Source organism: Helicoverpa armigera, chromosome 10, assembly GCF_030705265.1.
Source record: "Helicoverpa armigera isolate CAAS_96S chromosome 10, ASM3070526v1, whole genome shotgun sequence".
NCBI lineage: Eukaryota > Metazoa > Arthropoda > Insecta > Lepidoptera > Noctuidae > Helicoverpa > Helicoverpa armigera.
The window spans coordinates 1455568-1481498 of NC_087129.1; the positions used below are offsets into that span (position 1 = coordinate 1455568).

The following is a 25931-nucleotide window of genomic DNA, read 5'->3' on the forward strand; positions in this document are numbered from 1 at the left end:
TGTTAGGGTCGACTTCCAGTCACGATGCAACTGAGTACCAGTGTTTTACAAGGTACCAGTGTTTTACAAGGAGCGACTGCTTATCTGACCTCCACAAACCGGTTAACCGCTCAACCCTACGCCCCTTGGTAAAACTGGTCAGATTTACTGGCTTCTGACAGCCGGAACCTACAGTTTAACATCCCCTCCAAATAACGGTCATTGGTATCCAAAATGTGTAGATAACGTTGTGGGTTGCATTGTTACATCTATTTTAGTTTATAATGCCTGTGTTCACTATTTACAATGTAACTGTTTGTTGTCTCTTCCCAATAAAATAAAATATCTCAGTAAAAAAAAAATACATACATAGAAAGTACATACGAACTTAGACAAGTTGCATTGGCAGGTACTTGCCAGACCTGGAATCAAAGACGCACGCTCATACTTGAGAGATTGGTTCTCTACCCACTAAACCACCACAACTTCCACTAAGTCATCACGACTTTGTCGTCTCAGTAACATTTAATGTTTTTTTACGTAATAATACGTGTAATATTTTTGCCACACACAACATAAATGCGGACTAATTAGAATCACTACTTTTATCCCTATGGTCACGCCTATTGCGCTTCAGTTCTCAGCGTTTTGTTTAGTCTGCTGTGCTTTTGCCGTTGAAGTACAAAAATTAAATATATGGAACGTTTCTAATGGCTATGCGTATTCCGTTGTTTACAAGTCACTGGCCCTTAAAATTCAATATCAGACGATTCAGATCTTTGATTTTGCTAACCCCGTCGCTGGCATAAGGGACAGGATCCGCGTACGAAGTCGCGGGCAGAAGCTAGTACATAATAACAATATACCACACTACGTACCAATAAAACAAATAGTAATATTTTGTACATAAATAAAAAAACAAAGTTATCAATGCAGTCAAAATTCATACACCATGTTCTTGAAAAACCGCAAATATAAATTTGTTTCCAATTTTTTTATTAAGTTTTAAGGTTTTTATAATTTTCCCTTTATATGTAGCTAATAACCTATCTTGGTGCCAAATTTGAAGGTTCTAAGTTTGCTAGAAGTACCTTAGACTTTTGATGATCGGTCAGTGAGTGAGTCAGTGACAAAATCGTGTAACTTTGATCGCTCATAACTCGTAAACTATTTATTCAAATGTCTTGTAATTTTGAGACTGAGCTTGTTCTAATACTTACTCTTGGTCATCGCAAACCTAAACTCCTAGCTTTGTTCACATGGAAGATACAGGAGGCTGAAATAGCCGCGAAACGCTTCGAGAAAAGATGGTACGGCCGTGCCCGCTTTGCTCGAGTCTTGGCTGGGGCACTGCCGTGCCCTCAGATATGTGTGTATCACAAAATATAACACTCTTTGTAAAATTTTAAAAAAGCACGTGTCTTTCTTCACAATAATTTTCGCCAATATCAATGAAGTCCTTACACAATACAAACTTAGCAGATTCACTATCAAGCCTACTGAACTTTAAGTTTTAAGTTTTAAACCCTTCGTAGCTGACAATGTTTACGTTAGTTGAAGTTCACAATACTATCACAGTTCAACAGGTAGGGTTTAAACTAGAAGTTGATCAGTACCTTTAGGCTGTCGGTTTGTAGTCGGCAGTATTTGATTAGTTGGGTATAAATATTCTGTTTGTATGTTAGTTAAGAGTCGGTTTTCCGATTCGTAAGAAGCTGCGATTGACATAACATTATGTGAAAAAAGTTGATATTTTAATTTATTTTAAAAAGTTTGCCATGGTCCACTTTTCTATGGATCTATTTCTTGCAACCGAATGAAAAGTTTTCAGTAGTTTTAGATTGAAGGCGTTATGAACAAGACAAAGCTACTTTCGCTTTAAAAAAATTTAACTATTGATGATTGGCTATGTAGATATTAAAATACCTAACTTATTTGTTCTAGGAACGTCTATAATTATGTCTTTTCAAAAATATAAATCCTGGGCTAAATCGAGGAAAATATTTTTGAGCTCTTATTTTGAGTGTCTTTATTGTTTCAAAATAATAGACATCAACCAGTCATCAGAGAATTTTCACATCGAGTAAAATACATGTTAAGTAAAATATAGTAGATAGAACATGATAAACCCAGAATTCAAACACTATTACACCAAACAAGTTCAACTCGCATGCACATAAAATATTCTATTCAAATTGCTAAAATTACTAATAACTTATTCAAGTATGACTTATAATTACAATGGCTGATCAAGTTAGTAGCTTTGTTACAACTAAGTTAGCTTGTTTAATTCAGCAGCTAAACTAATGTAGTTTAGCGTTTTAGTTAACCTTTGTATTTATGAGAAACTTTGTTAACTTTTGTGTAATTTAGGAGAATTTTATTAAAATTAAACGATACACGTGTTATACATGAAATGAGAATGATGACTGTATATTCGTACAATAATGATTCGGAACCAACATTTTTGTACGAATAATTGTATGAATACTTGTTTATTCGTACATATTTAGGTCCTGGCTGTCGTTTGAACATCTTTGTCAGGAGTGACCGGTAGTCAGAAACCAGGATATCTGACTACCGGTCCTACCAAGTGGTATCAAGTTGGCCGGCTAACTTGATTAAGAAGACTCGCCTAACTGTTTCAGTTAATAAATAAATCTATCAAAAATGCCACATTTTTCCTATAACAAATGTTGAACAACGTAGTATGAAAACTGCCGTCATGTAGCAACGTCAGAATCGATTGCGTCGCCGCGGCGTTCCGATCGGAAATCGGACGTCACTGAGAATGATACGACACGGACGACGCGGACGTTATATATGTATGTATGTTTGTTTGTGTTAGTGTGTTAAGGTTATATGTGAAAAATGCACGTAAGGTAGAGTTATTGGAATAGTGTCACTGGAATTAAATAAATATAGTAAACATATTTGGAAAAAGTTTAGTCTGAAATCGCAGTTCTGATGGGAAACTGTTGTATTTAACAAAATTACTAATATTGACTTGGATAAAAGTAGGTATTTTCTCCAATGCATATAATGTTTTTTTCAGTATTCCCATCGTTTTTCCATCATTGAGAACATTTTTTGGTTTCAGGTACTGAGGCCCTGTGTGTCCAAGCTCAACCCGAAGTAAGTAATATAATAAAAAATTAACAAAAGTGATACTATTTTCTTTTAACGTAACTAATTAAAATTCGCTCTAACTACACTGCATCTAAACAAAACCACGATTAAATTCTTTGAACACGCTCATAAATTATCTCGTGCGCTCTAAATGCTCTAAATGGCTGAACTTTTCAAGCTATTTCAACTACAGTCAACAATATGGCGACGTATGTAAAACCGTGGATACTTGACACACCGCAGAATGCGACCCGTCGACAGAAAACTAGCACTAACATTTAAAATGTCAGCTTCCATAAGGCTCTTGTGAACAAATTGGGTGGATGACCCTTGTGTTATAGGAGTAGTTATTTTACTGTTTATGTTGCATTTTAAAATATATTGTTAACTTATTTAAATATGTAAGTTGTAGGCACATTTATCCGATATGAAATTTCACACATTCACATTCATTCAATTCAAGTAAGTATAGAGGGAGGCGAAGAGATATACAATATACATAGATACAGAGGAGTAGGTAAATAAAACAATATATATGGAAATTAAGTCGCTCATTATCACGAAAAGTTATTTGACGAGAACTAAAATGAGTATTCCAATAAGCCAATATTTTCAACGTCCAACACTCGTGTCTGCTTTATACTTTAACAACCAATTTGCTTACCGTCAAGTAAAATCAAAAACTTTCAGTTACAAAACCGCATAACTAACATCGTGTCAAACACACATAAACCTTACAATGCGTAACAAAAGAGAAGGTAGGAAACAACTAGAACACTTAATGACCTCTACCAACTTTAATAGATACTCCGCTATATTTGTCGAGATCACGCAAGCTTGTGAATTGTGGTAACCCTTTACCGTAACGAGAGCCGGGGTCCGCTAGAATTATGTCATTTTATTTTGCTGACTTTTTTGAAATAAGATAAATCTTATAGTGTAATTAATTGACTCGTTGATAGCTTTGGAAGATGTAAACAAAAATATATTACACCATTTTTCTTTTAGGTCACGGGTCAACGGCAAAATGCATCCTTTTTTTATGTTTAACTAGCTTCCACCAGCAAATTCACCTGCGTCCCATAAAAAAACTACTTATCGTACCAGGATAAAATATAGCATAAATCACTCGCGAGTTGGTATTTTTTTAAGTAGTTTTGGGGCCTTCGTACACATACATACGTACATTATAAGAAATCTTCTTTCAATCAACGGTAGAAAATTTATAAAGTAACCTATATGCAGACTTTAACTTTTCTTCTATATGAAATTATCGCTTTCTGCCTTACACTACATATGACGAAGGTCTAGCAGCTCCTGTCTCTAGGACTACAAAACCCGTTTTAATTTCCACTCAACGATAACCAGTTGTTGTTAGCAACAAGTTGAGAATTCAATTAATAATTTAGTTGATGTTGTTGATAGAGTTATCAGAGTTAATGATTTGTGTGTTGCTAACAACCGCATGCATGGTTAGAAAATTATTTGTTAGAACTGTGATCAGCTCGCAATTTTCTGATATGGAATATACGGAACAGTTGAGTACGAGTGCTTTACAAGGAACCACTGCCGATCTGACCTCCTTAACCCAGTTACCCAGGCAACCCAATATCCCTTGGTAAGACAGGTTGTCAGACCGACTGCACCAAGCATTGCTTTACCTTACTATCGATCGATCCAAAATCCACATAATTTCTTCCTTTTTTTCCTATCATATGCAGATAAAAAACTTCCACCAAAAATCGTAAATAAAACCTGTCACTATAATTTGCCTCCGATAGCAAACACGTGGGTAGATGGATAAAACTGTAGGTACCCATCCAGTCGTGGGTGTAAAAACAACTGGCCTACCCACCCACGCCAATTAACCGTAAACTTAACCGTAATTGATACGTTTCAGGAATCATAGAGCTGTTTTATCGACGTTCACGTTTCTTCGTATCTGTCAGTTTTTTATGGATGTACCTGTGGGTTTTTCTTGGGATATCTGCAAGTTCTTGTAAGAACTTGTATGATTTTCAAACGTTGAAAACTATCTCTATCTTATTAATTTGATAATAATATAAGAGCCAGTGTTCATCATTTACTTATTTACTATAACAAACAAAGAAATAGATAAAGACGAATAGAAATGAAAAGCATTTGCCATCTAGGTACGCGTGAAGTTGCCGCAAATTATCTCGTTTGCATACATATCCTATACAATCTGAAATTGCGAAACATTTATAATGAAAAGCAGTTGGTATGTTTTGCCGAGTTGTCTACAGAGCACAATTCAAGCACAATCTCAAAGTTAGTTCGCAGTCCAAATTACTTCGATAACGCGATTACACGAGGTCCTACTAAATTTGCATTCAGCAACTATCATCAAATCCCGGCCATTAACAATTTTGTTGCTAATTGTACGTCTTGAGCGCTTTGAATGGCAGCAGTTTTTTCTCCTAATTCATTAGCACGTTCAAACGACAAAGATTAACGACGCGACTGTACAATGCAGAGGAATTAAACAATTCCAATTTATCTGGCTCGGATACTAGCTGGTCGGGTGAGGTAGCAAAACAGCTAATTGTACAACTTTTCTAATTAAAATAAACTTTGAAGCTGGATATCTTTGAGCGTTCGATATTCTGCATAGGTATTTAAAGCAATTTGAAACCTGTTAACTTATTGCGCTGAGTCGTTCAGTTACGCTCGCGTTTTACTGAAATGAGAATATTATTTTCAATAGTATTGGATGGCTGTTGTTAATGAACAGGGAGCGACGATCGCACCTACCATTTAATAGGTTTCAGATAAATTGGAATTCAACACCCTGCGTCATACATCTGGCTAGCATAATGACTCTTGCGTTCACATTAAGTCTGCGACTTTTAGAGAGGACATTTTCATTAAAACTGTGAGAATACTGTGTTGTTCTGATAAAACCCCCTAAGAATCATAAACGACATCAGGCAGGATTTTAAGGTAACCCAACGCTCACCATCAACATTGTACCCTAATTATGACACTCATGGGGAAAAGTAGGGTGTTCCATTTATACCTAGCTAGCCAAGGTTTACGCCCGGATTCTCCCATAAACGCGAACCAAGCAGTTATTAGAATTAACGTAGGTGCGACATAAATATAAACGGTGTAACACAATTCCATTATCCGCTAGGGAAAACTATGTGTTTTAAACAAAGTTGGTAAACTATTACGGAAGTTTTACAGCACCGTTTATTAATGGAAGTTCAGGAGTTCTAAATAACAGGTAAGCAATGATATGATCATTATGTTCGCCTGCCTTGCAGTAATAAAGTGTGCAGGGGAAACTATGGTTTATTTTTTGCTTTATTGAATGCGAGAAATTGAATGAAGAATGGAATTTAAGCGCCTTTCATTTGTTTTGAGCGTATTATTATTTTCCAAAAGGAACCTCATTTTTTCTCTTTGTTACTCCATTCTATAATGAAAATACACAACTGCACTTGAATATTTTCGACAATATGCATCATTAGTCATGTTTCAAACGACCATAAAGTTAGCCTCACATATGCTTAGGTAACCCCGTTACACAAATCGTCCCGTATCACATCGAATCACGAATTTATATGCCTACCCACACATACAGACCGCTTAGTATTACTGTAGGCACTATAGACGCGATAACCCAATTGATAAGCCAACAAACCTTTTTTATACCAGCAAATTTTTATGTCAAACGAATCCAATCTGATATTTTATTTATTTTTGTTTCAGAATATTTTGTACAGTTCCATAAACCAGTTAGGAAATTTCCCGAGAAACTTTTTTAACTAAACTAGTTGTATGGAAATGTTACCGAAAATGGTTTGAATTTTTTATATGTCATTATGAGCGGTATCACAGGCAACTCTGTAGGTTATTAATTATTGAAAAGGTAGACACTATTATTTTGCACGAAGCGTTAACTGGCAGAGCGGTGCATCCGAATAATTTGAGGTTAGTTGAATAATATCGTACTGAATATTGTGTTGACGAATACAATATGAACTTTACATTATCGTTAAATAGGAAATACTGAGAAGAATTTTAATATCTCTCTTAGTTTCTTTTGAAGCTCAGAAAAACAAGGGTTGCTTGAGAATATTCATAATCTGACCGCCGCGGGCAATAACACGTCTAAGACGATAAAAAGATATTGTGTCAAAATGTAACTCCTGATCTTTCGGCTGTCGGCTGAAGCCAAAAATTCCGACAACCAGTTACCAAGGGGTTGCTGATGTAAAACTGACTTGAAGGTCAGATAGGCATAAAGTCTTATAACAACACTCACTGTTTAACTGAGGCTCAGTTAAACTGGAAGTCAAAGTCCTCCATATTTAGTAAAAGGCTAGGCATATGATGAAACCGAACTTCAAAGTTGCATTTTAACTAAACCTTCAAGAATGTCTTACATATTATCTTGCCAGATAGTTTTCAAGTCTCACATAAGTTCATCTTTATAACCCAAACATCTTGAAATTTTCAAAATCAATACCTACCACGTTTAGGGTGACTGTACGTTCACTGCATACGTAATCATTAATTTAGCTGAAGACAATAGAAACAGTGTGTTGACATGTTAGGACGTGTTCAAGCTGTTGCTTGGTTTTATGGCGTCGTAACTTAGGACATTAGTGTCTATTACTTAGTGTACTGAGTTATCCTTTTGTGTTAAGTTGGTGCGTCAATGGATGCTGTTGTATGTTGGCGATTTAAAGTAAAAGTTTAGTTATGAGTGTTTTGTTACGTTTTGAGAGTGTTTTTGTGAAAAAAAAGGTTGAATTACAAAAGGGCTCCCACACAAAACTGCGATGCAATTTTGTCTGAAGCGTTTAGTGGGGTAGCCATACTTTCAAGTGTGTCGTTTTTGTGTGTCGTGTTTGAAAGCTGTTCAAATGAAGTTTTGCTCATTCTAAAATAATAGAAAAATAGTTCCCATCAGAGTTCATAATCGTAATAATGTTGACATGTTAGGACGTGTTCAAGCTGTTGCTTGCTTTTATGGTGTCGTAACTTAGGACATTAGTGTCTATTACTTAGTGTACTGAGTTATCCTTTTGTGTTAAGTTGGTGCGTCAATGGATGCTGTTGTGTTGCGGTGTTATTTATTAGAGGAGCAGAATTGATTGATATAAATCTCATCATTTATATGATAAAAAATACATTGAGAATACTTTTGGTATTTTCATTAGGTTTTTTTTAGTTTTTAGAAAGTTTTAGATTAGTGAAATTGATTGATGTAAATCATCAGAACCTAAATGACGATTGACGTATCCAATTTTTTTTTATACAATTTTTCCACTGTATATAAAAAAAAATGTCATTTGGAACGAGAGTCTGGAATTAAATCATTCAATATAAATTGCTAAGAAAAACACTGAAAAGTATACAAAATGTGTACTCTCCTACAATATTAGCTGGATTATCTGATAAAGACATTAAAAATAACACAGATTCGTAAGCTTTTATAATTATAGAGATCCTTTCAGTGCAAGGTGGCTTTAATTAACTAAGATAATCTAACAGTTAGCCTTTTATTGCTTCGACCTATGTCTTTACGAATTAACACCAATTACAGTGTCAAATGCTTGTAACCGACTAATTTGTGGAATTGCCGCGAAGACTGGCGCAGACAAGATCGGCCGGCTGAAAATACCGATCGTATTAATAATACGAAGTGTAGGTAAATGTCCTTTTAAATGGAGTTTGATAAGGATAAAGTACTGTAGGAATTCTTGAGTGATGAATGTGTTAATTGTTGCGTAATGTTTTGTAATGTGAACTTCAATGGATTAAGTATCGATCCATTAAAGGGCTTAAGCCTCTTCCGATAAATTGAAAAGTACGAATGGCCTAAAGTTTTAAATTGTCAGGATATTCAATGTTGTAAAATATAATTTTCTTATCTTTAACCGACTTTTTAAAAAGAAGGAGGTTTTCAATTCGGATGTTTATTTATTTTGTTATTATCACTGAACTTTGCTTCACCTGTAATGCTTTACCCTTAAAATGGTATTACATAATGTTAGTACACGTTGCGTGGGCGTCGCGTAGAGGTAGGCCTATTTACTCAATCCAAGCTATAAATATATGCATCAACAGAATTCACTTATAGACGAAGGTACTATAGTGCTTTATTTGACATCAAGAAAAACAGGATATATTTCATAATATTACTGTAAGGGTTCGAAATAACAAGCTGTGGGTGGAAAGAGTGTTTCTCTAAAATATTCAAACTTTACTTAACATAAAGGGTGAGTTGCACCATTTATAGCAATAATTATACCAATGATACCACTGTAGCAATAACTAAAACAACCAGTCGTTACATTTTCCGCCCATTGGTCAAATCTTAGGTACTGAAAATGGTTCTCTTATCGTTATAGTTAAATGGTGAAACCCATCGTAAGTATTTGGAGGTCTAGAGAGATGAATGTCTAGTCTAGATATACAATGATGTTTGCAGCAGTTTCAGTATTCGGCCTTAAGACGTACAGAAAATATTCATCACTAGCTCCCGTCCGCGGCTTCGCCCGTGTAGAGTTCGGTTATATCACGTTTCCAAGAGAATTCTTTAAAAATCCGGGATAAAAACTATCCTATGTTCTTTCTCAAGATTATCTCTATCTCTGTACCAAATTTTATTAAAATTAGTTCAGTGGTTTAGACGTGAAAGCGTAACAAATAGCCAGACAGCCGGAGAGTTACTTTCGCATTTATAATATTAGTAGGGATTAACCCAATAATATAACTGCTTACATAGTACAAGTAACTATAATGTTTACTGTGGCAGGTTATGTGGTAGAATGAGCATGTAACTCAGTAACGGTCATATGAGCCGACAAGGACAAGTGTCGGTAGCTGTGGTTTAACCTTGCTCGTGAATACACGATAATTCATGTAATACTTAGGTGCATAATTGCATTGAGGTTATAAAATTCTGATTTGTTTACTGTTTTATGAATGTAAATTTCAGACACTAAGTATGCAAGCTCCTCCAACGTTTTTGTTTCATTTCATAGGTTTATCATATTTTCATGTTTTTAATAAACTCTGAAAACTACTGCGAGCATACAGATCCCAAGTTCGTTTATTTATCGTATATACAAGAAAATGCTGAAGCTCTTTTTATATCACCCCGTTTTATGTTGTATATTTTTTTACTGTATCAGGAAGTTCCAAGACAAAACAGAAATTAATATTTCGGTAGTAATCGACATCTGTACGAAAGCCTATACCTTCAAAACTAGTAACTTAATAAAAACTTTATCACCACCTCGAAATTTAAATTCCTCGAAACCAATAAAGTTCTAGATTTAAATCTAATAATCTCACCTGCTTCTACCGTAACTAAGTGCTCAAGATTATCTAGTTAACAGCAGAACGCACTTGAGGCTTATTACATAGGCTTACAGAACCTAGGCTACAGCACTCTGCTTTAATAAATTCAATTTCCGTTACACGTAGCCACACAGCTCTATTTCATTGTGGATTACGCTAAACAACTACTGAATGGAGTTGCGACTTAACCCACAAAACCTTCACACGACTATAGACACTATATCTTCACCAATAGAGCTCATAATCCCGTGAATTGATCAGATAGGTTTAACACGCTGCGTGGTCGACTGTGAAAGTAAATTCCGACAAATTTAGGGAATGCGTATAATGAATCTGTGAGATTGTCTTGATAACAATATGCATGAATATTTCGCGTCGTGCGCAGCCGTTTTGTGTAGTGTATCTGACAAAATAAGACTGTTACTAACAAAAGTGTTTCATGCGAATAAATGTAATTAATTTAAATTTTAAGTTGAACAAAGAGCGCTTACCATAGTGCGGGCGATGCACTTAAAATTGTTCGTAACAGCATATTTTAGTTTTAATTTTTTGCAAGTAGGTACGAATTTTATTTACTCTTGCATCTTCTTTAAAAATTATATTTCGTTGAGAGCTTTTGCTTCGCTGGGTAATTTTATTTTGATAATCTTTATCCGTAGACTATTAGTTTGAGTTGACGTTTTAATAAGTCTATTGTTTGGAGTCCTACAACCTTTACCTATCATCTTTTTATGATTCTTTTATCAAGTACTTGAACATTTTAATGGGATCAACCATCGCATTATACCGAAAATTACATACTACTATACTATACCTATAAGCCATTATATTAATTTATGTTCAGATAAGACAATTGCCATAGGTTATAACGTAAAAGCAACATTCACTTGTCTTGCAAAGCAAGCAAATGAAGTAAACATACTGCAGAAATATCCGACAAATGTAGAACTACGTAAGTATTGTTGAAACTAGGTAAAAGCACTTGCTAGAAATAGAAGTTACGTGAGATCACAAACTACCATACGCTATGCTCGTGTTAAGGGCTGCACATACATGCTTTTAAATGGTTATATATTGCTTAAAAAAATGTAGGTATACTTTTTATGGGTACAAGGATCTTTGTCAATGTTTGGTCAATCTTAAAAAAAAATCATAGAAACCACAAAACCGAAAAAAGTGTATTAAATAAAATTACTACAAGAAGATAGGAATATTCCGTTTTATGAATCAATTGCAAACCAAACCCAAGAATAATATTCTTTTTGCAATATGTATATTCTGGCCTCAAGCAGCGAGGGATAGAGAAAAGTGGAAGGCTTTGGGGGAGGCCTTTGCCCAGCAGTGGGACAGCATAGGCTAATAAAAAAAATAAAAAAATATGTTTCATGGCAACTTAAGATATATATATATAAATCAGTAATTCGCTAAATTTATATACCTACTGTTCAAAGCTGGTAAAACCACTTATAAAGTAATGTACAGATTGATCTCATATAACTATGGTACGTGCTTTGCGGTACCTAAGTAATTATTAAGTCAAGCAAGTAGCTTCTAAGTTACAGAATGAAAAAATGCAGTTGGCTAAATAATTTATTTTTACTGTTCCCCCTGGTGCGTTCGATTCAGTGAAAAGTTTGATTAGAATTGGTTAGATTTAGTGTGAAAGCGCGACAGACTGCGAGATAGACTTACCTTTGCATTTTTAAATTATTTATATAAACCTCTGAGCATAAACGATAGAACTATTTTTGAAAATGTTCATGATATGAAGCGTTTATTTACAAGTAAGATATTATTAACATCAAATATCCTACTACATTTAGGAACATGGTTTGAGTAGGCCGTTTGTCGCGATCAAGGAGTGGGCGTACATGTAGGTAGGTATTTATTTATTTTTAGCAAAGCCATCCATAATTACATCAGTTTCGATTGATTAGGTTTGTCAATAATAGGCACACATTTCTTATGGAAATTAATCAGAGCTTAATTATTTACAGCAGACATTCTTCCTTTCTCTTCTCACCCACTTCTATTTTTACTCTATGTACGGAAACTTAGCACACAAAATTATTTATAACGAAACTCTAATTTATTATTTACGTAAGACAGGTTTATCCTTAAATAACTTTCGATTGAGACTGGTCTTCTTGTAATAAAAGTACTTAAGATATTTACTGTAGGAAAATTATCTCAAGTCAGGAACTTATTACCGGGAAATTAATTCTATATGAGTCTATACGGAAAAATATTCAAATTTCCTTATAGGGTTATTAATTACTCAACATATTTATCAGCTTTTTATGTATCAGATTATTTAAATTTAAGGTGAAATTTTAAACTAGATATAAGAATGAATGAAAATCTGTACACAACTGAAAAACAATAAATACTCTCTTTTTAGTCCGGACCAATGACTATTTTTACTCGATATTCAATTCAAATATTTGCAACACCCTGAATTATTTCAACTGAATTGAAGCAGAAAAATGTAGGAAATACACAAAACATTAGAAACAAATACGGATTAATATGCTCCAAATGTGTCTCAAAAAAGCCCAGAATCATAACAAATCAAAAGCCAGTCACGTCACACGAACAACAACGTTTTCCTTAAAAAAAAATATAACATTACAGTGCTGGAATGATCTCAAAATCCCGGGCGATGTATGCAAATTAGTTGGGCAACTTCTGCACGATCCCGCGGGACTGTCCGGTCCACTGAATTCATCCGTGCTTTATTTAAACGTACCTCGTCAAGGTGAAGCTGAAACGACCAGAGCAAGAACAAGCTAGAATAAACTTTAAGACGATAGTGTTAAGGTTTAAAATTGTTTGTGATGTGTATCAAGTAGTTTACCATATTTATAGCAATAAAACAGGACCTTTGCCAAGGAAGCCAGATTTAAAGCTACTCTAGAATAGCTTTTAAAGCTTCCTACAGCATTATCTGCTACATTCTACCCTTTCATCGATTTACTGGTTTAACCTATCAATTAGCTTACCTGGCCAACTTACCTCAGGCAACGGTTCATTTATTTACTCCTTGTTTATTTAAAAAACCAGAAATAACTCTTCAATAAAAGTTCGAGCTCAAAAGGAAATTATTTCACCAGATGATAAATTACTCAATGTTGCGGAAACTGGATTGGTAAATTTTACTTCGGCTGTATATTCGTGATAGGAAATTGGATACAAAATTTAACAAAATAAATAAGTTAAGCTGGTAATGACTTACTAAGAATATCTTTTTGAGTCTATATTGTTCTATATTCTGAAAAATGAAATTGCATTCTTCTTTAAATTCACAATATACCAGAATCAAAATAATTATAAGGCCCAATTTTAATAAGGCCCGTTAAAATATCTTCCTAGGTAAAATATCACGTTTATCCAGTAAATCATAAAAGATCTTCTCAACCACCTTTGGCATATCTTACGGTAACTATTTGATGCAACAATTTTTGAAACATTCGCCAATTTGATGACCAACGCTCCATTAAAGAAAAAAAACCGGCCAAGTGCGAGTCGGACTCGCACACGAAGGGTTCCGTAGCAGAGCAAAAATGAGCAAAAAAATCACGTTTGTTGTATGGGAGCCCCCCAAAATATGATATTTATTTTATTCTAGTTTTCAGTATTTGTTGTTATAGCGGCAACAGAAATACATCATCTGTGATCTCTAACTATCACGGTTCATGAGATACAGCCTGGTGATGGACGGACGGACAGACGGATGGACAGAGGAGCGAAAATAGGGTCCCGTTTTACCTTTGGGTACGGAACCCTAAAAAAAGTCATTATTACCCTAGCGCGATTTTCTATACATTGATAGACCGTTAACAAAAAAGATACGATCATTATTATATTAAGATAAGAGTAAATAGAGTCGCCCTAATGCATCAAAAGGCACAAAAGCAATTGTCTTTGGACAGTAAATAGGTAACCTAATTTTCCCTTAATGAGAATAGTGCCCAGATCTGAACCGATAACGACTCAATGTCAAGAAGATTAGGATTTACTCCCAGATTGTACCTATTAATGAAAGTAATTTTATATAATGTGTACCTATTAAGGGTAATTTATTGTAAATGAGTAGAAAATTTGTTGAGAGAATTCCCTAGTCTAGATTAATCAATTGTTAATTGGTTGGAGGACAATTTTGGAGACTTTTAGAGTATGAATATAATGAGGTCGTGATCGGACGACCAATAGATATAAATATAGTATCCTAAGTATCGTATGGCGTATGACATGGCCAGTAATTACAAATACACGCACACACACTGTGCGACTAATATAACACAAAAACGCTAGGAAGACGACAGGCATAAAGGACAATAAGACCATTGTATGTATTATATTAATTTGCCGTCATGTCAAGCCTGCCTCTTCAGTATGTTAACCCACAAATCTCGTTCGGCATGCTCGAGTCAGTAGATCAATCAGTCCATATAGGTAAAATATTTCCGAAACGCAGAAAAACATACTCACAAATTAAAACATTTCCAAAAACCCATTTCATGCGTCACTCCAGTCCAATCATCATGGCACCCTGATTTCGCAATCGATTCATTTCCCATCAAAAAACAGCAATTAAACGAAAAAAGTCGTCAAAAAGATCAACCGTTCACGCTTCTGTATAGAAGTGTGTTTTTTTACGTAAAAGGCGGTCCTCTCATGTGCAGAAAGCTTTGCAAACATCATACTCAAACAAAACTTTCTGTACATACTGAGAATTCCCAGACGGCGTTAAAGTAGCAAACTGTGACGTATACTCCAATTGCGGGGGATTTATACCCCTTGCCTCCCATAGTGTTGCGAATTAGAAGAAAATTAAATTCCACGCTCTTTTAGATCGTGTTGTTGAGGTGTTCTTTCGATTTTCAACGCTTTCTATTCCCTTTTTTATCGTGCTATACAGGAAAATTGAGGTGCGTAGTATTTCACCGTCATTTGCTTGCTTTAAAGTTCAGTAAAGATACTATTCTTTCTTCTTCTATTGGTGTCTCTTTATTCTTGAAGTTTGGTGTTAGCCTTTTCTCCTTCTTTATGTCTGTAGTTAGTAGGAATAGCTGCTCGAAGGAGGCGATGCCGGTCAACTTCTGTGTATTCTATTTATAACCTTAACTCCTCCATACCAGACTATACCAGACTTGACCAGTTTAATTCGTAAACGTTTCCTTATCAAATCAGGAGACCAAGGATCACTTATAATATGGCACTATTTTAAGTCCACTTTGCTAACTGATTTGCTCTAAAGCAGAGTAATTCTCAGCTAGATTTTATAAAACATTTTCCTTTACAAAACAACATCACTCGTAGCAACAACATTTTATATGATTATGTTTCAAGTTTTGCTGTAGAATTGAAAGGGATTCTGCACAATGTTAGAACATTTGTATAGCAGGTACGCGAAGCCCACATAGCCAAGGCTTCCTTGTTAGACTAGCATTGTTTGCGACACAAACTGACTGCTTTTGTCGCCATTTATTGGAATACTAGCTTATGGCGACTTAGTCTGCGTGTCAGAGTTGGGGCCGGTTACTTGAATAATAAAATGTCCATCGTGGAATATGGAAAATTGGTTTATTTAAGGTGTAATAAAATAAAATAGCTACATCATATCTGTTGATCCTGAAGAATATTTATAAAACTGAATATATATGAGTTATTGCTTATGTTATGACAACTGGTGTTTATTATGTTGTTTCTTCTTATTATGTCATTGCTGCTTCAATAAACTAAAATCTAAGGAATAGTGTGGAGTATCCACGAGAGAAAAGAACTAATGTTTTTTTTAATATTTAAAAAATGGCAGTGAGTACATCCTTTTTTCAAGTTAGTCATAAAACCTTCTTGTTTAAACAAACTTGCGGTATCACTCGACAGTTTGAAGTCGTTCTCGATTTTTAAAACTCCAGAAGAAAGAGATGAATTCACAAAATGGAATACACTTACAACTTTGTTCTTTTGAACAAAGTTTTAGTTAGTGTAACAGAGTTTGCTAGAAGATCCTCAGAGCTCGTTTACAGAGGCAAGTATCTCATAATTTTGAAATAAACCAATCATCTTGAAGACTGAGGCAACTTAAGTTGTTTGGAGGCCCCAAAAATACAATAGACTTGCAACTGCCTTACTTCAAGGATACTTTGAAGTCCTTTAGTAATTGTGCTTTTGGAGAAAATATTTTTCGCTTTTATTGGTACCATTGTCAGGCTTCGAGGAACTTCCTTCAAGGATTTAAAAGTCTCTCAATTTACGTTAGTGTCACAAAGATCGAATGATGTCCGAACGGTCTTAAAAATTGGTTTTACAGTACTGGCTGTAAGATAACTAAAAATGAGGAAGAAATATAGATAAATGCAATAGACCAAACATTAAACATAACTAAGTATACCCCTAACACGACTTAACACAAACAATTAAACATTGCTCAATTTTCTTGTCCCATTTCTAGTGAGTATCAACGCTAGTTTGTCGGCGCCGCTCAAAGGCTAACGCCGAGCGTAATGAAAGACGCCGACTTCGCATAAATAACTGCTAGATGCAAGCTTTCCTTTAGATGTCGCGATAAACCTAAGATGACGATTGTAACCTTTAGTGTTATGAGACTTCTGTTTATGTTTTTTACTTGCGTACGCTTTTTTGTCGCTTTGTGTTGTATATAATTTAAGGAATAATGAAAACTTGAATGATGCTGTTTTTATATTGTTTCTAAGACATTGTACCTATCCATTGATACCATTTACGCATGTTCTAGTATTTTGTGCCGAAAAAAGTTGATTAAGAATTTCAGAAATCAAGTACCTATTTACTTTTTAATGGCACCATACACTTAATGCCTAGGTATTTGTACCTGAAAATCTACGTTATTTCAATGTTGGAATAAAAATTATTTTACAATAATTTACATTCACAAATCTCTCTTGAGCTAAAAGAATAAATATCAATCTAACAGTGGAATGTACTTGTACATGATTGGCATACCATTTGGTTAAATATAATAAACCTGTAACCACACCTAACTACTGGTTAACATCAATCAAATTAATTAAAACACTCTCACTTAACACAAGATTAATCAAGAAATAATCAATTCATAGTTTAGTTTAATCCTATACATTAGGCATAAGGCGGGCTATGCATCATGCGACCGAATTAGATCACCGGGGTTAGCTTAGGTCAATACAATTAGATGTAATTGGTGGAAAGGGAGGGTAGGCAATATTAAGCTCATTCTTAGTCGTCATGTGTTATCATTAATGATAGCTAGTCGCGTGTGTGTTTAAAAAGTGAACGTGAATTTTTGGGATTTTTTTGTCGCTCTGTCGTTTTGTGAATGGTAAGTTAAATTTTTGATGTTTTTTTTTTCTGTGTTCCTATGTACGATAGGGAAATTAGTTTGTTAACGTACGATTGTCTTCGCAATTAATTAGAATTATTTTCACCTTGTATTTATGAACCTATCTAATTAATGATATATTATACTTTATTGAATGAAGTGTCACTATTAGTGATATTTATAACCTTAACTTACGTACCTACATCAAATACTTATATTTGATAAATTTATGTGTCCTATTAAACCAACATAATGGTTTTATGATCGACTTAAACAAAAAGACGTGAAAATAATAGCCATCAGCTGATCACACACGTTCAAACAATTCGATGAATTCGCAATCCATTTAAATTAATGTCATCTTGACAAGCCTATTTCCAAAATCTCATAAATAGAACTCCCAAAAGAAATATTAAATCATGACGCTGATGCCCTTTACAGCGGTACATAAAAAAAATCTCTTAAACGTAAAGATCATGGGAGGGTCTTCAAATTAAATTTCGAGAAAGTTCGTCTCCGTTCCGTTCAACGAGTAGGCAAAGAAATCCACAAAGGGATTACAAAGTACTGTCGCATCAATCAATGTAAGTAATTGCAAAATTAAATTCCCTTAGGGTACAGTTCGGATACAGGCACCGCGCGCGCGTCGCGTCGGCAGCGTGCGTCATTTCTTATAATATGACATTGTTTGGCCTGACATCTGTTTACAAAGCCGTGCGTTTGTCGCGCACCTCGGTAACATTTTCGCACATAGTGGCGTAATGGGATCAGCCAGCTGCGCAGGCATTTGCGTAGGTGCACTCACTATTCTCTCACTCTCATAGTCCGATGAGATGCCACTTCCTGACTCCGGGCTGCTTTGTGAAAATTTATAAAAACCGGATTCGAACCCCATACCTCGTGCACTCTCACTATGCGATTGCTAGACCAAAGAGGCATTTCACACATATCCATACTGCGACTAATATCGCATTGGCGGCACGTGAATGTTCTGAGTTCTATCCCCAAAGAGTAGCTTTAAATAAGTAAAGTTCGATGTATGCTTTAGGACTTTTCAATCACGGGATGAAAAATGTTTGTTCACCTTTCTTCGGTTCTTGGTGGTTAGAGGACTACTACGAACTCGCGTGGACCGTGAAATGGAACTTGAGAATTGAAAGTTTTGAAACAACCATTTGGAAACGTGTGCCGTGTTCGAAAGAGGCAAGAAAAGGTGTACCTACTGAGAAAAATGTGGCGTTAAAGTACAATTTAGAATTTTGTTCGCTTTTCCAAAATAAGTTTTAACGAAAGGTTGAAAACATTGAAAAAAAGAAAATAAATAACATTGAAATAAAATTATGTCATTATCAGTTATATATTTTACCTAAGAAATAAACATAGGTAATGAAGTTAACAGCAAGACCCACATTTAATAATAACGAGACTAATGACTTCAATGAGTTTTATCATAAACCACCTACTTACATATATTAGTATACAAACCAAACTAGAACTACTTATTTACAACTCCACTATTCGACACTAACATCATAATTTTCTTAGAAAGTTTCATCAGCTCAGCAATTAGACAATTCGCATTATTATTTCAGGAGCGATTCGAGTTGGTACCAAGCGGAATACATCTTGTCCTAACTTTCTTACAGATAGAAGGTAATATATGCAAATGAGTGTAACTTTATTCCCTTAGAGCTATTAGAAGGAGCCTGACCATTTGATAAGTGGGACCGAACCAACTTTTCATTGGTTTAAGTGTTCAAAGAAAATGCAGATACTTTTAACAAAATTAGGTTTATGATTTAAAATTTTGACTCCACAAAGGAACTTTGTTAAGTTCTAGAAGACAGTTTTATAATAGAGTTAAACTGACGCAAAAAGGAATCTTTGTTGTACTCGATGCACTAAAATCTGTTTTTCAATGAATTTCGGGGTACGTATAGATTTCTAACTGCGCAAATTATTTCTCGGAATACGTTGCGGTCCTGGCTATCATTTGGTAGTTGGCATGGGTAACTAGTTGCTTAAAAGTTTTGCAAGCGTTACGTAGCAAATATTGATTTTCAATGTCCAATAGATAGACACTGTTACTTTGCATACAAGTACTGAATGATAGAATCCATTATTTTTGTATAAATCAGTAATAAAAATCGTAAATATTATTATAAAAAGCTGGGGTAAATAATTAGGTCTCTCTTTGACCCTGCTTGCCATAAAATCATTTTTTATTTACGTAGTTTGTATCTATGTTTTGCTAAAAATAGAGTTGTTTGTTTTTCGAGTTCCACTAAATTCAATATCTTTACAACACTTTATATTTTAGTCATACCTATTTATAAATCCTATTATAAAAATCAACCGGCCGATAATTTTGCCGAAACTTGTAACAAAGCCAAAAGCATGTACAAAATTATCGCAATTAATTAATAAAACGAAAATACACTCAAAATTATGCTCCATATTTTACGTAAACACATTAGAGCTATGTTATGGCCATATTTCAAAGTAGTCTATTAATAAAACTGACCATAAAAACATCGACAGAATGAGTCATTACCTAGAAAGGTTTTTCCAATGAATTCACAATAGTCCAGTGAGTTGAAGTGAAAACGAAATGAAAACCTAATGGATTTTAATTACTGACTCGGAATTTATTCATGTTCTTATTAAATTAATATTGTTGATTTTCAGAATTAATTATAGGTAATTCAATATAAGACGCATATTTCTCCAATAGGTGTAATGACTAGTTATAATTTACACATTTTTTCAAATAATCCCGATTAGGTTAGTGTCTAGACTTTAGTGAAATATCATCCATTAGAAGAAAAAAACTTGTGTTTCCACTTATCGAATTTGACACACCATGCACCATTGTGTTTGTTCTTGTGAACACAAAACTTAAACCCAATCTCCACTAAAGCAGAGTTAAGTTTTTATTTGTAATGATTCGAGTCGACAATTAGTTGACTTTAGGTATCTTTGATTCAAGAGAATAGTTTGCAAAGGTCAATAATCTCCAAAAATGAATAACATCAACGTATCTGAAATATATTAAAAATCTTTTTCACACACTGTTGCACAGGGTACTGCTAGATCGTTTTTAAGATAATGCATTTTTGTTTACTTAAGTAAAGATTATTTTTCATATACTTAGGTACAGTTTTATAACTCAGTTAAAGACCATAAACATACATTTAAGTAATATAACCGAGACAATATCCTGAAAAATAGTTTTATTTAAAACTGGTTAAATTAACAAAATATAAGACATAAACATTGTCTAAGCTATTAAACAGGATATCACCAATTTCGAAAATTACTCATAAAAACACTGGTCGTGGCCATTTATGAGCAAACACGAGTTAAATTAACGTATCTACTAATAATTTATTAGTCATGCGGGTGTGTTCCGTCACCCGTCTCCCTTGAGGCAAGTGACTTCTTTGTTAATATCCTTACTTGTATTATAAAGGCAGAAGTTATTTTGTTTGACTGTTTCGTTATGTTACATAGAAACTGTCTTTTGTTTTTCCTCGTTACTTCACTAAAATCTTATACGCATAGTACATGAGAGAATATAAGATTTGTTACATGGTTTCAATATATGTACATTTACAGACTTGCAAATAGATAGAGTAACTTTTGCATTTCGGTATAAATAATATTAACCTTTGCTGTATGTGCATATGCATGACGGTAAGACTTTATCTTGCATCCAAGCCTCACTTTATTGTCTTTCGGAATTAACACTAAATTTGTATTTCGATAGACATCTACTTAATGGAAAAAAATGTAAATAGATGTGGTCTCTGAAAAGAAACATAGCTACGAAACTTTTTAAAATATATTTTTAATCCTTTTTCAGCAAGCAAAGTCACGAAACGGCTACTATATGTACACTTTATAGCATGATTCCGCTTGCATTTTTGCCTCGATAACATCATAAATACGTTTTATTTAACTCTCGAGACTTATTTCATGAATATTATAGTTAGCTTTGTATCAAAATCTGTTCTGTACTTTCATATTGTAGACGTAAGATATTGTTATGATTTTGTAACGTTCTGTTTTTATATTTTGAGCGGAGAAATTTAGTTTTTTGGTCATCATTGAAGTTTTAAATAAGTGTGTATATTTTGTTATAAAGAAATTTAATTAAAAACCCTTGGTCATTAACATTTATTCACATAGAGTTTTGTAAGCAAAAAAATATACAAAAAAATCTTTTACTTGTTCATATCTAAAATCTTATTGTCTCTACAAAATTCAGCAGCTTTTATACAAACGAACGGTAAAGCCTACTACATCCACGATTCTAATGTTCCATTAAACGCATAAATTCCACCAACAAATTAACAAATTACTATATCAGAAACAACAATAACCCAACTGGCTTCTGAATGACATGTCCAAGCTATAGTAATCCATAATACCTATTATCTAAGGGAAACATTATTAATTTAATTAAGAGTACCCGTACACTGAAAACTAAACAGTTGGCAGACAGTTGGCCCAACGGTTGGCAAACAATATTAAAAAAAAAACCTGAATTTTTGTTGACAAAGTTTTGATTCGCTTGATACCGGCCAAATACCTGATCGTTGTTATGTACGTACTAACATTCTGCCTCGTTGGTCTAGCTTTAGAAGTCGTTGTCGTAGTCTCGGGTTCGATTCCCAGCTGGAGCAAAAATCGCTTTGTGGATTTTAAAACTAGCCGGGTACCTGGAAGTTGGCCGTACCATCACGCTATGAGAGTGAAGGAATAGAGAGTGCACCTGAGTCTGCGCAAATGCTTGTGCACTATAATATGTCCTGCGCAGTTGGCTAATCTCCTTACATGAGAACAGCCACCGTAGCCGATAATCGGCTAAGCGGACATCTGTAACATTCATTTTGTACTGACTGTCGGCCGACTAAAAGTTTGCAGTGTGAGGCTACTCTAAACCCTGACTCCGGTGGCCGTATCAGGCAGTAATGAAATTAGCATTTAATATTCATTCGGCCAACGGTAGATGTATCAAATATTTGTTAATAATATCATTTTGTTGAACCAGTCAATTAGTTAGGTGAATGGTATTCGATACTTAAATTATTACCATGTCCTGTTTTTAGAATTGAATAAACGTTGTGAAATTGTTATTGGCATGCCAATTAAATTGAAATAAAATGAATACCAAACCTAAAAAGTAAATATTTTTACTAGCTTTTGCCAGCAGTTTCACCTATGTCCAATGGGCACTACTACGCTCACGGGGATATTTTTTTATTGTCATAATCTCCCTTAATGAATGGGCTATACTATACACTTTTTTTTACAATATTTACAAATATTTATTTATAATCAGTCCAGTACTTGTTGAGATAACCGTGTTCAATCAGACGTTTCAGCTTTAAAATATAGCTTTTTGGAAATATTTTAATGGCCATTAAATCCAACTGTAGAACAAATTGTATCGATTAGCCTAACTTAAACTAAGCCATGAGCCCCTCTTAACTTAATAGTTGCAGATATTAAATTAAATAGCTTGCATTATGACTAAAGAAGAGCTTATCCTTGGCTTTTAAGTGTTAATTTTAATTAATCTACTTAGTTAAGCTAAGTGATAATGCTTCTCTTACACGAGTTTATTGCAGCCAGTATAATTGACTCAGAACATATTAACTGTCTAGATCTCTTAAATAATTAACTTTTAGAGTTTTAATTGCTATTTTGTAGTGTAGTTAGTTTTCAGTGAGCTTTTAAGAAATGCATTGCATTTTGTGTATTGTAATTAAAAACTTTCTTAGTAAAATTTAAATCTACATTTTTATCAGTTTTAATACACATAATAAACAAAGCGAGTTTTGATAATAATAGGGATAAACATATTCCCCATATCTATAGGAAACAGGTTGAAACTAATAGCGGGTAGGTCTCCTGGGAGTAACCGAAATCCCCCTCTCTTCAAGAGTGCTAAATTCTGTGTAAACGTCCAAACTGACCTTGAGAATTATTACCACCAAAATCTTTTGGTTTAAAATGATTTTATAGTTTAAGTACTGAACATATAGGTTCCTCACATCGTTTTGAATCGATTTGAGAATTAAAAAAAAACATACGAAGAGTCGGCCGACAGTAATTGGCCCGGTGGTTAGTTATAATCATGAATTTAAAAAGTTTCAATTTAGTCTAATAACGGCTAAAACTTGATCGTTGTTATATGCGAACTACCATTCATTTCCATTGTGATTAATAAGCCCAAACAAACGTCGACCGACTACAAGTTTGCAGTATGTCATGTTAGCCTTGAATCCATCCACAAATGCTTTAACGGAACTGAAATTATTCCTCTTTGCAATGCTTAAAAATATAGTACGCGATGCCGTCATAGAGGATTGTGATGCAAATATATGCAGGCTAGGCAAAACAATAAACTGTTCGTGTGTATTGTCTGAAACTGGACGAACGTTTATCTGGGCGGAAGGAAAAATAAAGAACCTATCTGTTATCCATCGTTTTAAAACGAATGCGCTAACATTGTTGTGGAATTAAAATTATGTTCTGTGTTTGTATGTTAGTTGTGTACATACTGTATGTACAATTATACATGCTATGTGTTGTGCATATATATAGGTAACTCCTTTTTTTATTGATGGCAAAAATCATAAAAGGACCCCTCCCCGCTGTGGGTTAGCAGCGGTGAGGGAGTGTTAGACTTTTACTGACAAAAAATCCATCATGTTCCGTCGTAGGCCTCTTATGTACCAGGGACGCGGTAACTAGGTATATAGGTAACTGACATTTGACGCTCGTAATCTTATAGCATATATTACTAACTAGCTGTTTCCCACGGTTTCACTCGCCTCCCGTGGGAATTACCTCCCCTTCCCAGATAAAATTAGCCTTTGTCACCTGAGGATGGTATAGTTACTAAGTTGTTTCGAAGCCTGTCAATAGACAAACAAAAACCCTTTATAACTTTACATTATTCATACACTTTTTCAAAACTACATGCTCTTAAAACTGTGAGAAAAAACGTTGAAGGGATCTAACTAATCAAATCAATATCAGTATTTAACAATTAATAAGACAGCGATTACGTCATAAAGCGGCCATGTTTCTCAATTTAAGATGAGCCGTACAATGATTCAACTGACCCCGAGTGTCATTCCTCTCACTATGTATAATACCACAAACTATGTACATTCAGCAATCAAAGCAACAAAGCATTATTATTTTCTACAAAAAACTCTTTTAATGTCGTAAAGAAACTGAGAATAAGGCGTCACATTTTGATGCATCAAAGACTGGGAATGTCGTAAAAGAAAGGAACAAATGTCTGTCGGCTTACAAACGAAAAAAAACGGCCAAGTACGAGTCGGAATCGAGGTTCCGTACCTTGTATAAAACGTCTATTAAAGTAGCAAGGAAAAAACACGATTGTTATACTGGTAAAAATATTTATGTTATTCTAATTTTCAGTAGGTATTTGTTGTTATATCGGCTACTGAAACTATATTACATTATCTGTAAGAATTTCAAACATATAACTATCATGTTTCATGAGATACAGCTTGGTGACAGACGAATAGCACAAGAAGTCTGAGTAACAGGGTCCCGTTTTTCTTTTTAGCTACGGAACCCTAAAAATAAAAAGAAAGATCGTAATGTAGGTGTTGACTACACTGTAGGCGGTTAAAAAAGAAACAGACAGCTTGAAAGAAGAGAACAGTTTACCAAATATTTTCAGGTAAAAACCCAAGAAAATTGCACAAAATAATTTTTGATTCGCCAAAGTTATTCCTTTGTCCCTGAAAAGAGGTTTTCTCTATTTTCTATTATCACATTCCTGGCCTAAGTAAGCCATCTGCCCTTCACTTCCCATGAGGAAAATTAGTAAGCCGGCTTTATAGATAGGAAAACAAAAACAAACTACGTAATAGAAAGACACTAGGATAGATTGAGTAAAACAATAGTTCTGTAATATTTTTTCTCTCTGTCTATAATTTGGCAATTCATTGTAAAAAACAAAACTGTTTAGTTCTCATAACATGAAATAATTTTTGAAACATTTGTATGTGCCTTATTATATAGAAACCGATCTAACCAACTTTAAACTCTCAGATACATTTCAAAAGCGTTTGAAAAATTCAAC

At 34.3% G+C, this 25931-nt stretch overlaps 1 protein-coding gene across 5 annotated transcripts in view; it reads left to right on the forward strand.

The window, feature by feature from the left end:
- LOC110380505 (nephrin) overlaps window positions 1-25931 on the forward strand; it is a 227075-nt gene that overhangs the window by 54046 nt on the left and 147098 nt on the right. Inside the window, exon 1 of one of the 5 annotated variants that reach the window (XM_049840962.2) lies at window positions 17694-17794. The exons of the other annotated variants lie outside the window; for them this stretch is intronic. The gene's annotated coding sequence lies outside the window, so the exon portion shown is untranslated. Of the gene's footprint in view, window positions 1-17693; window positions 17795-25931 lie in introns of those variants that run through there. 5 annotated transcript variants of the gene reach the window in all.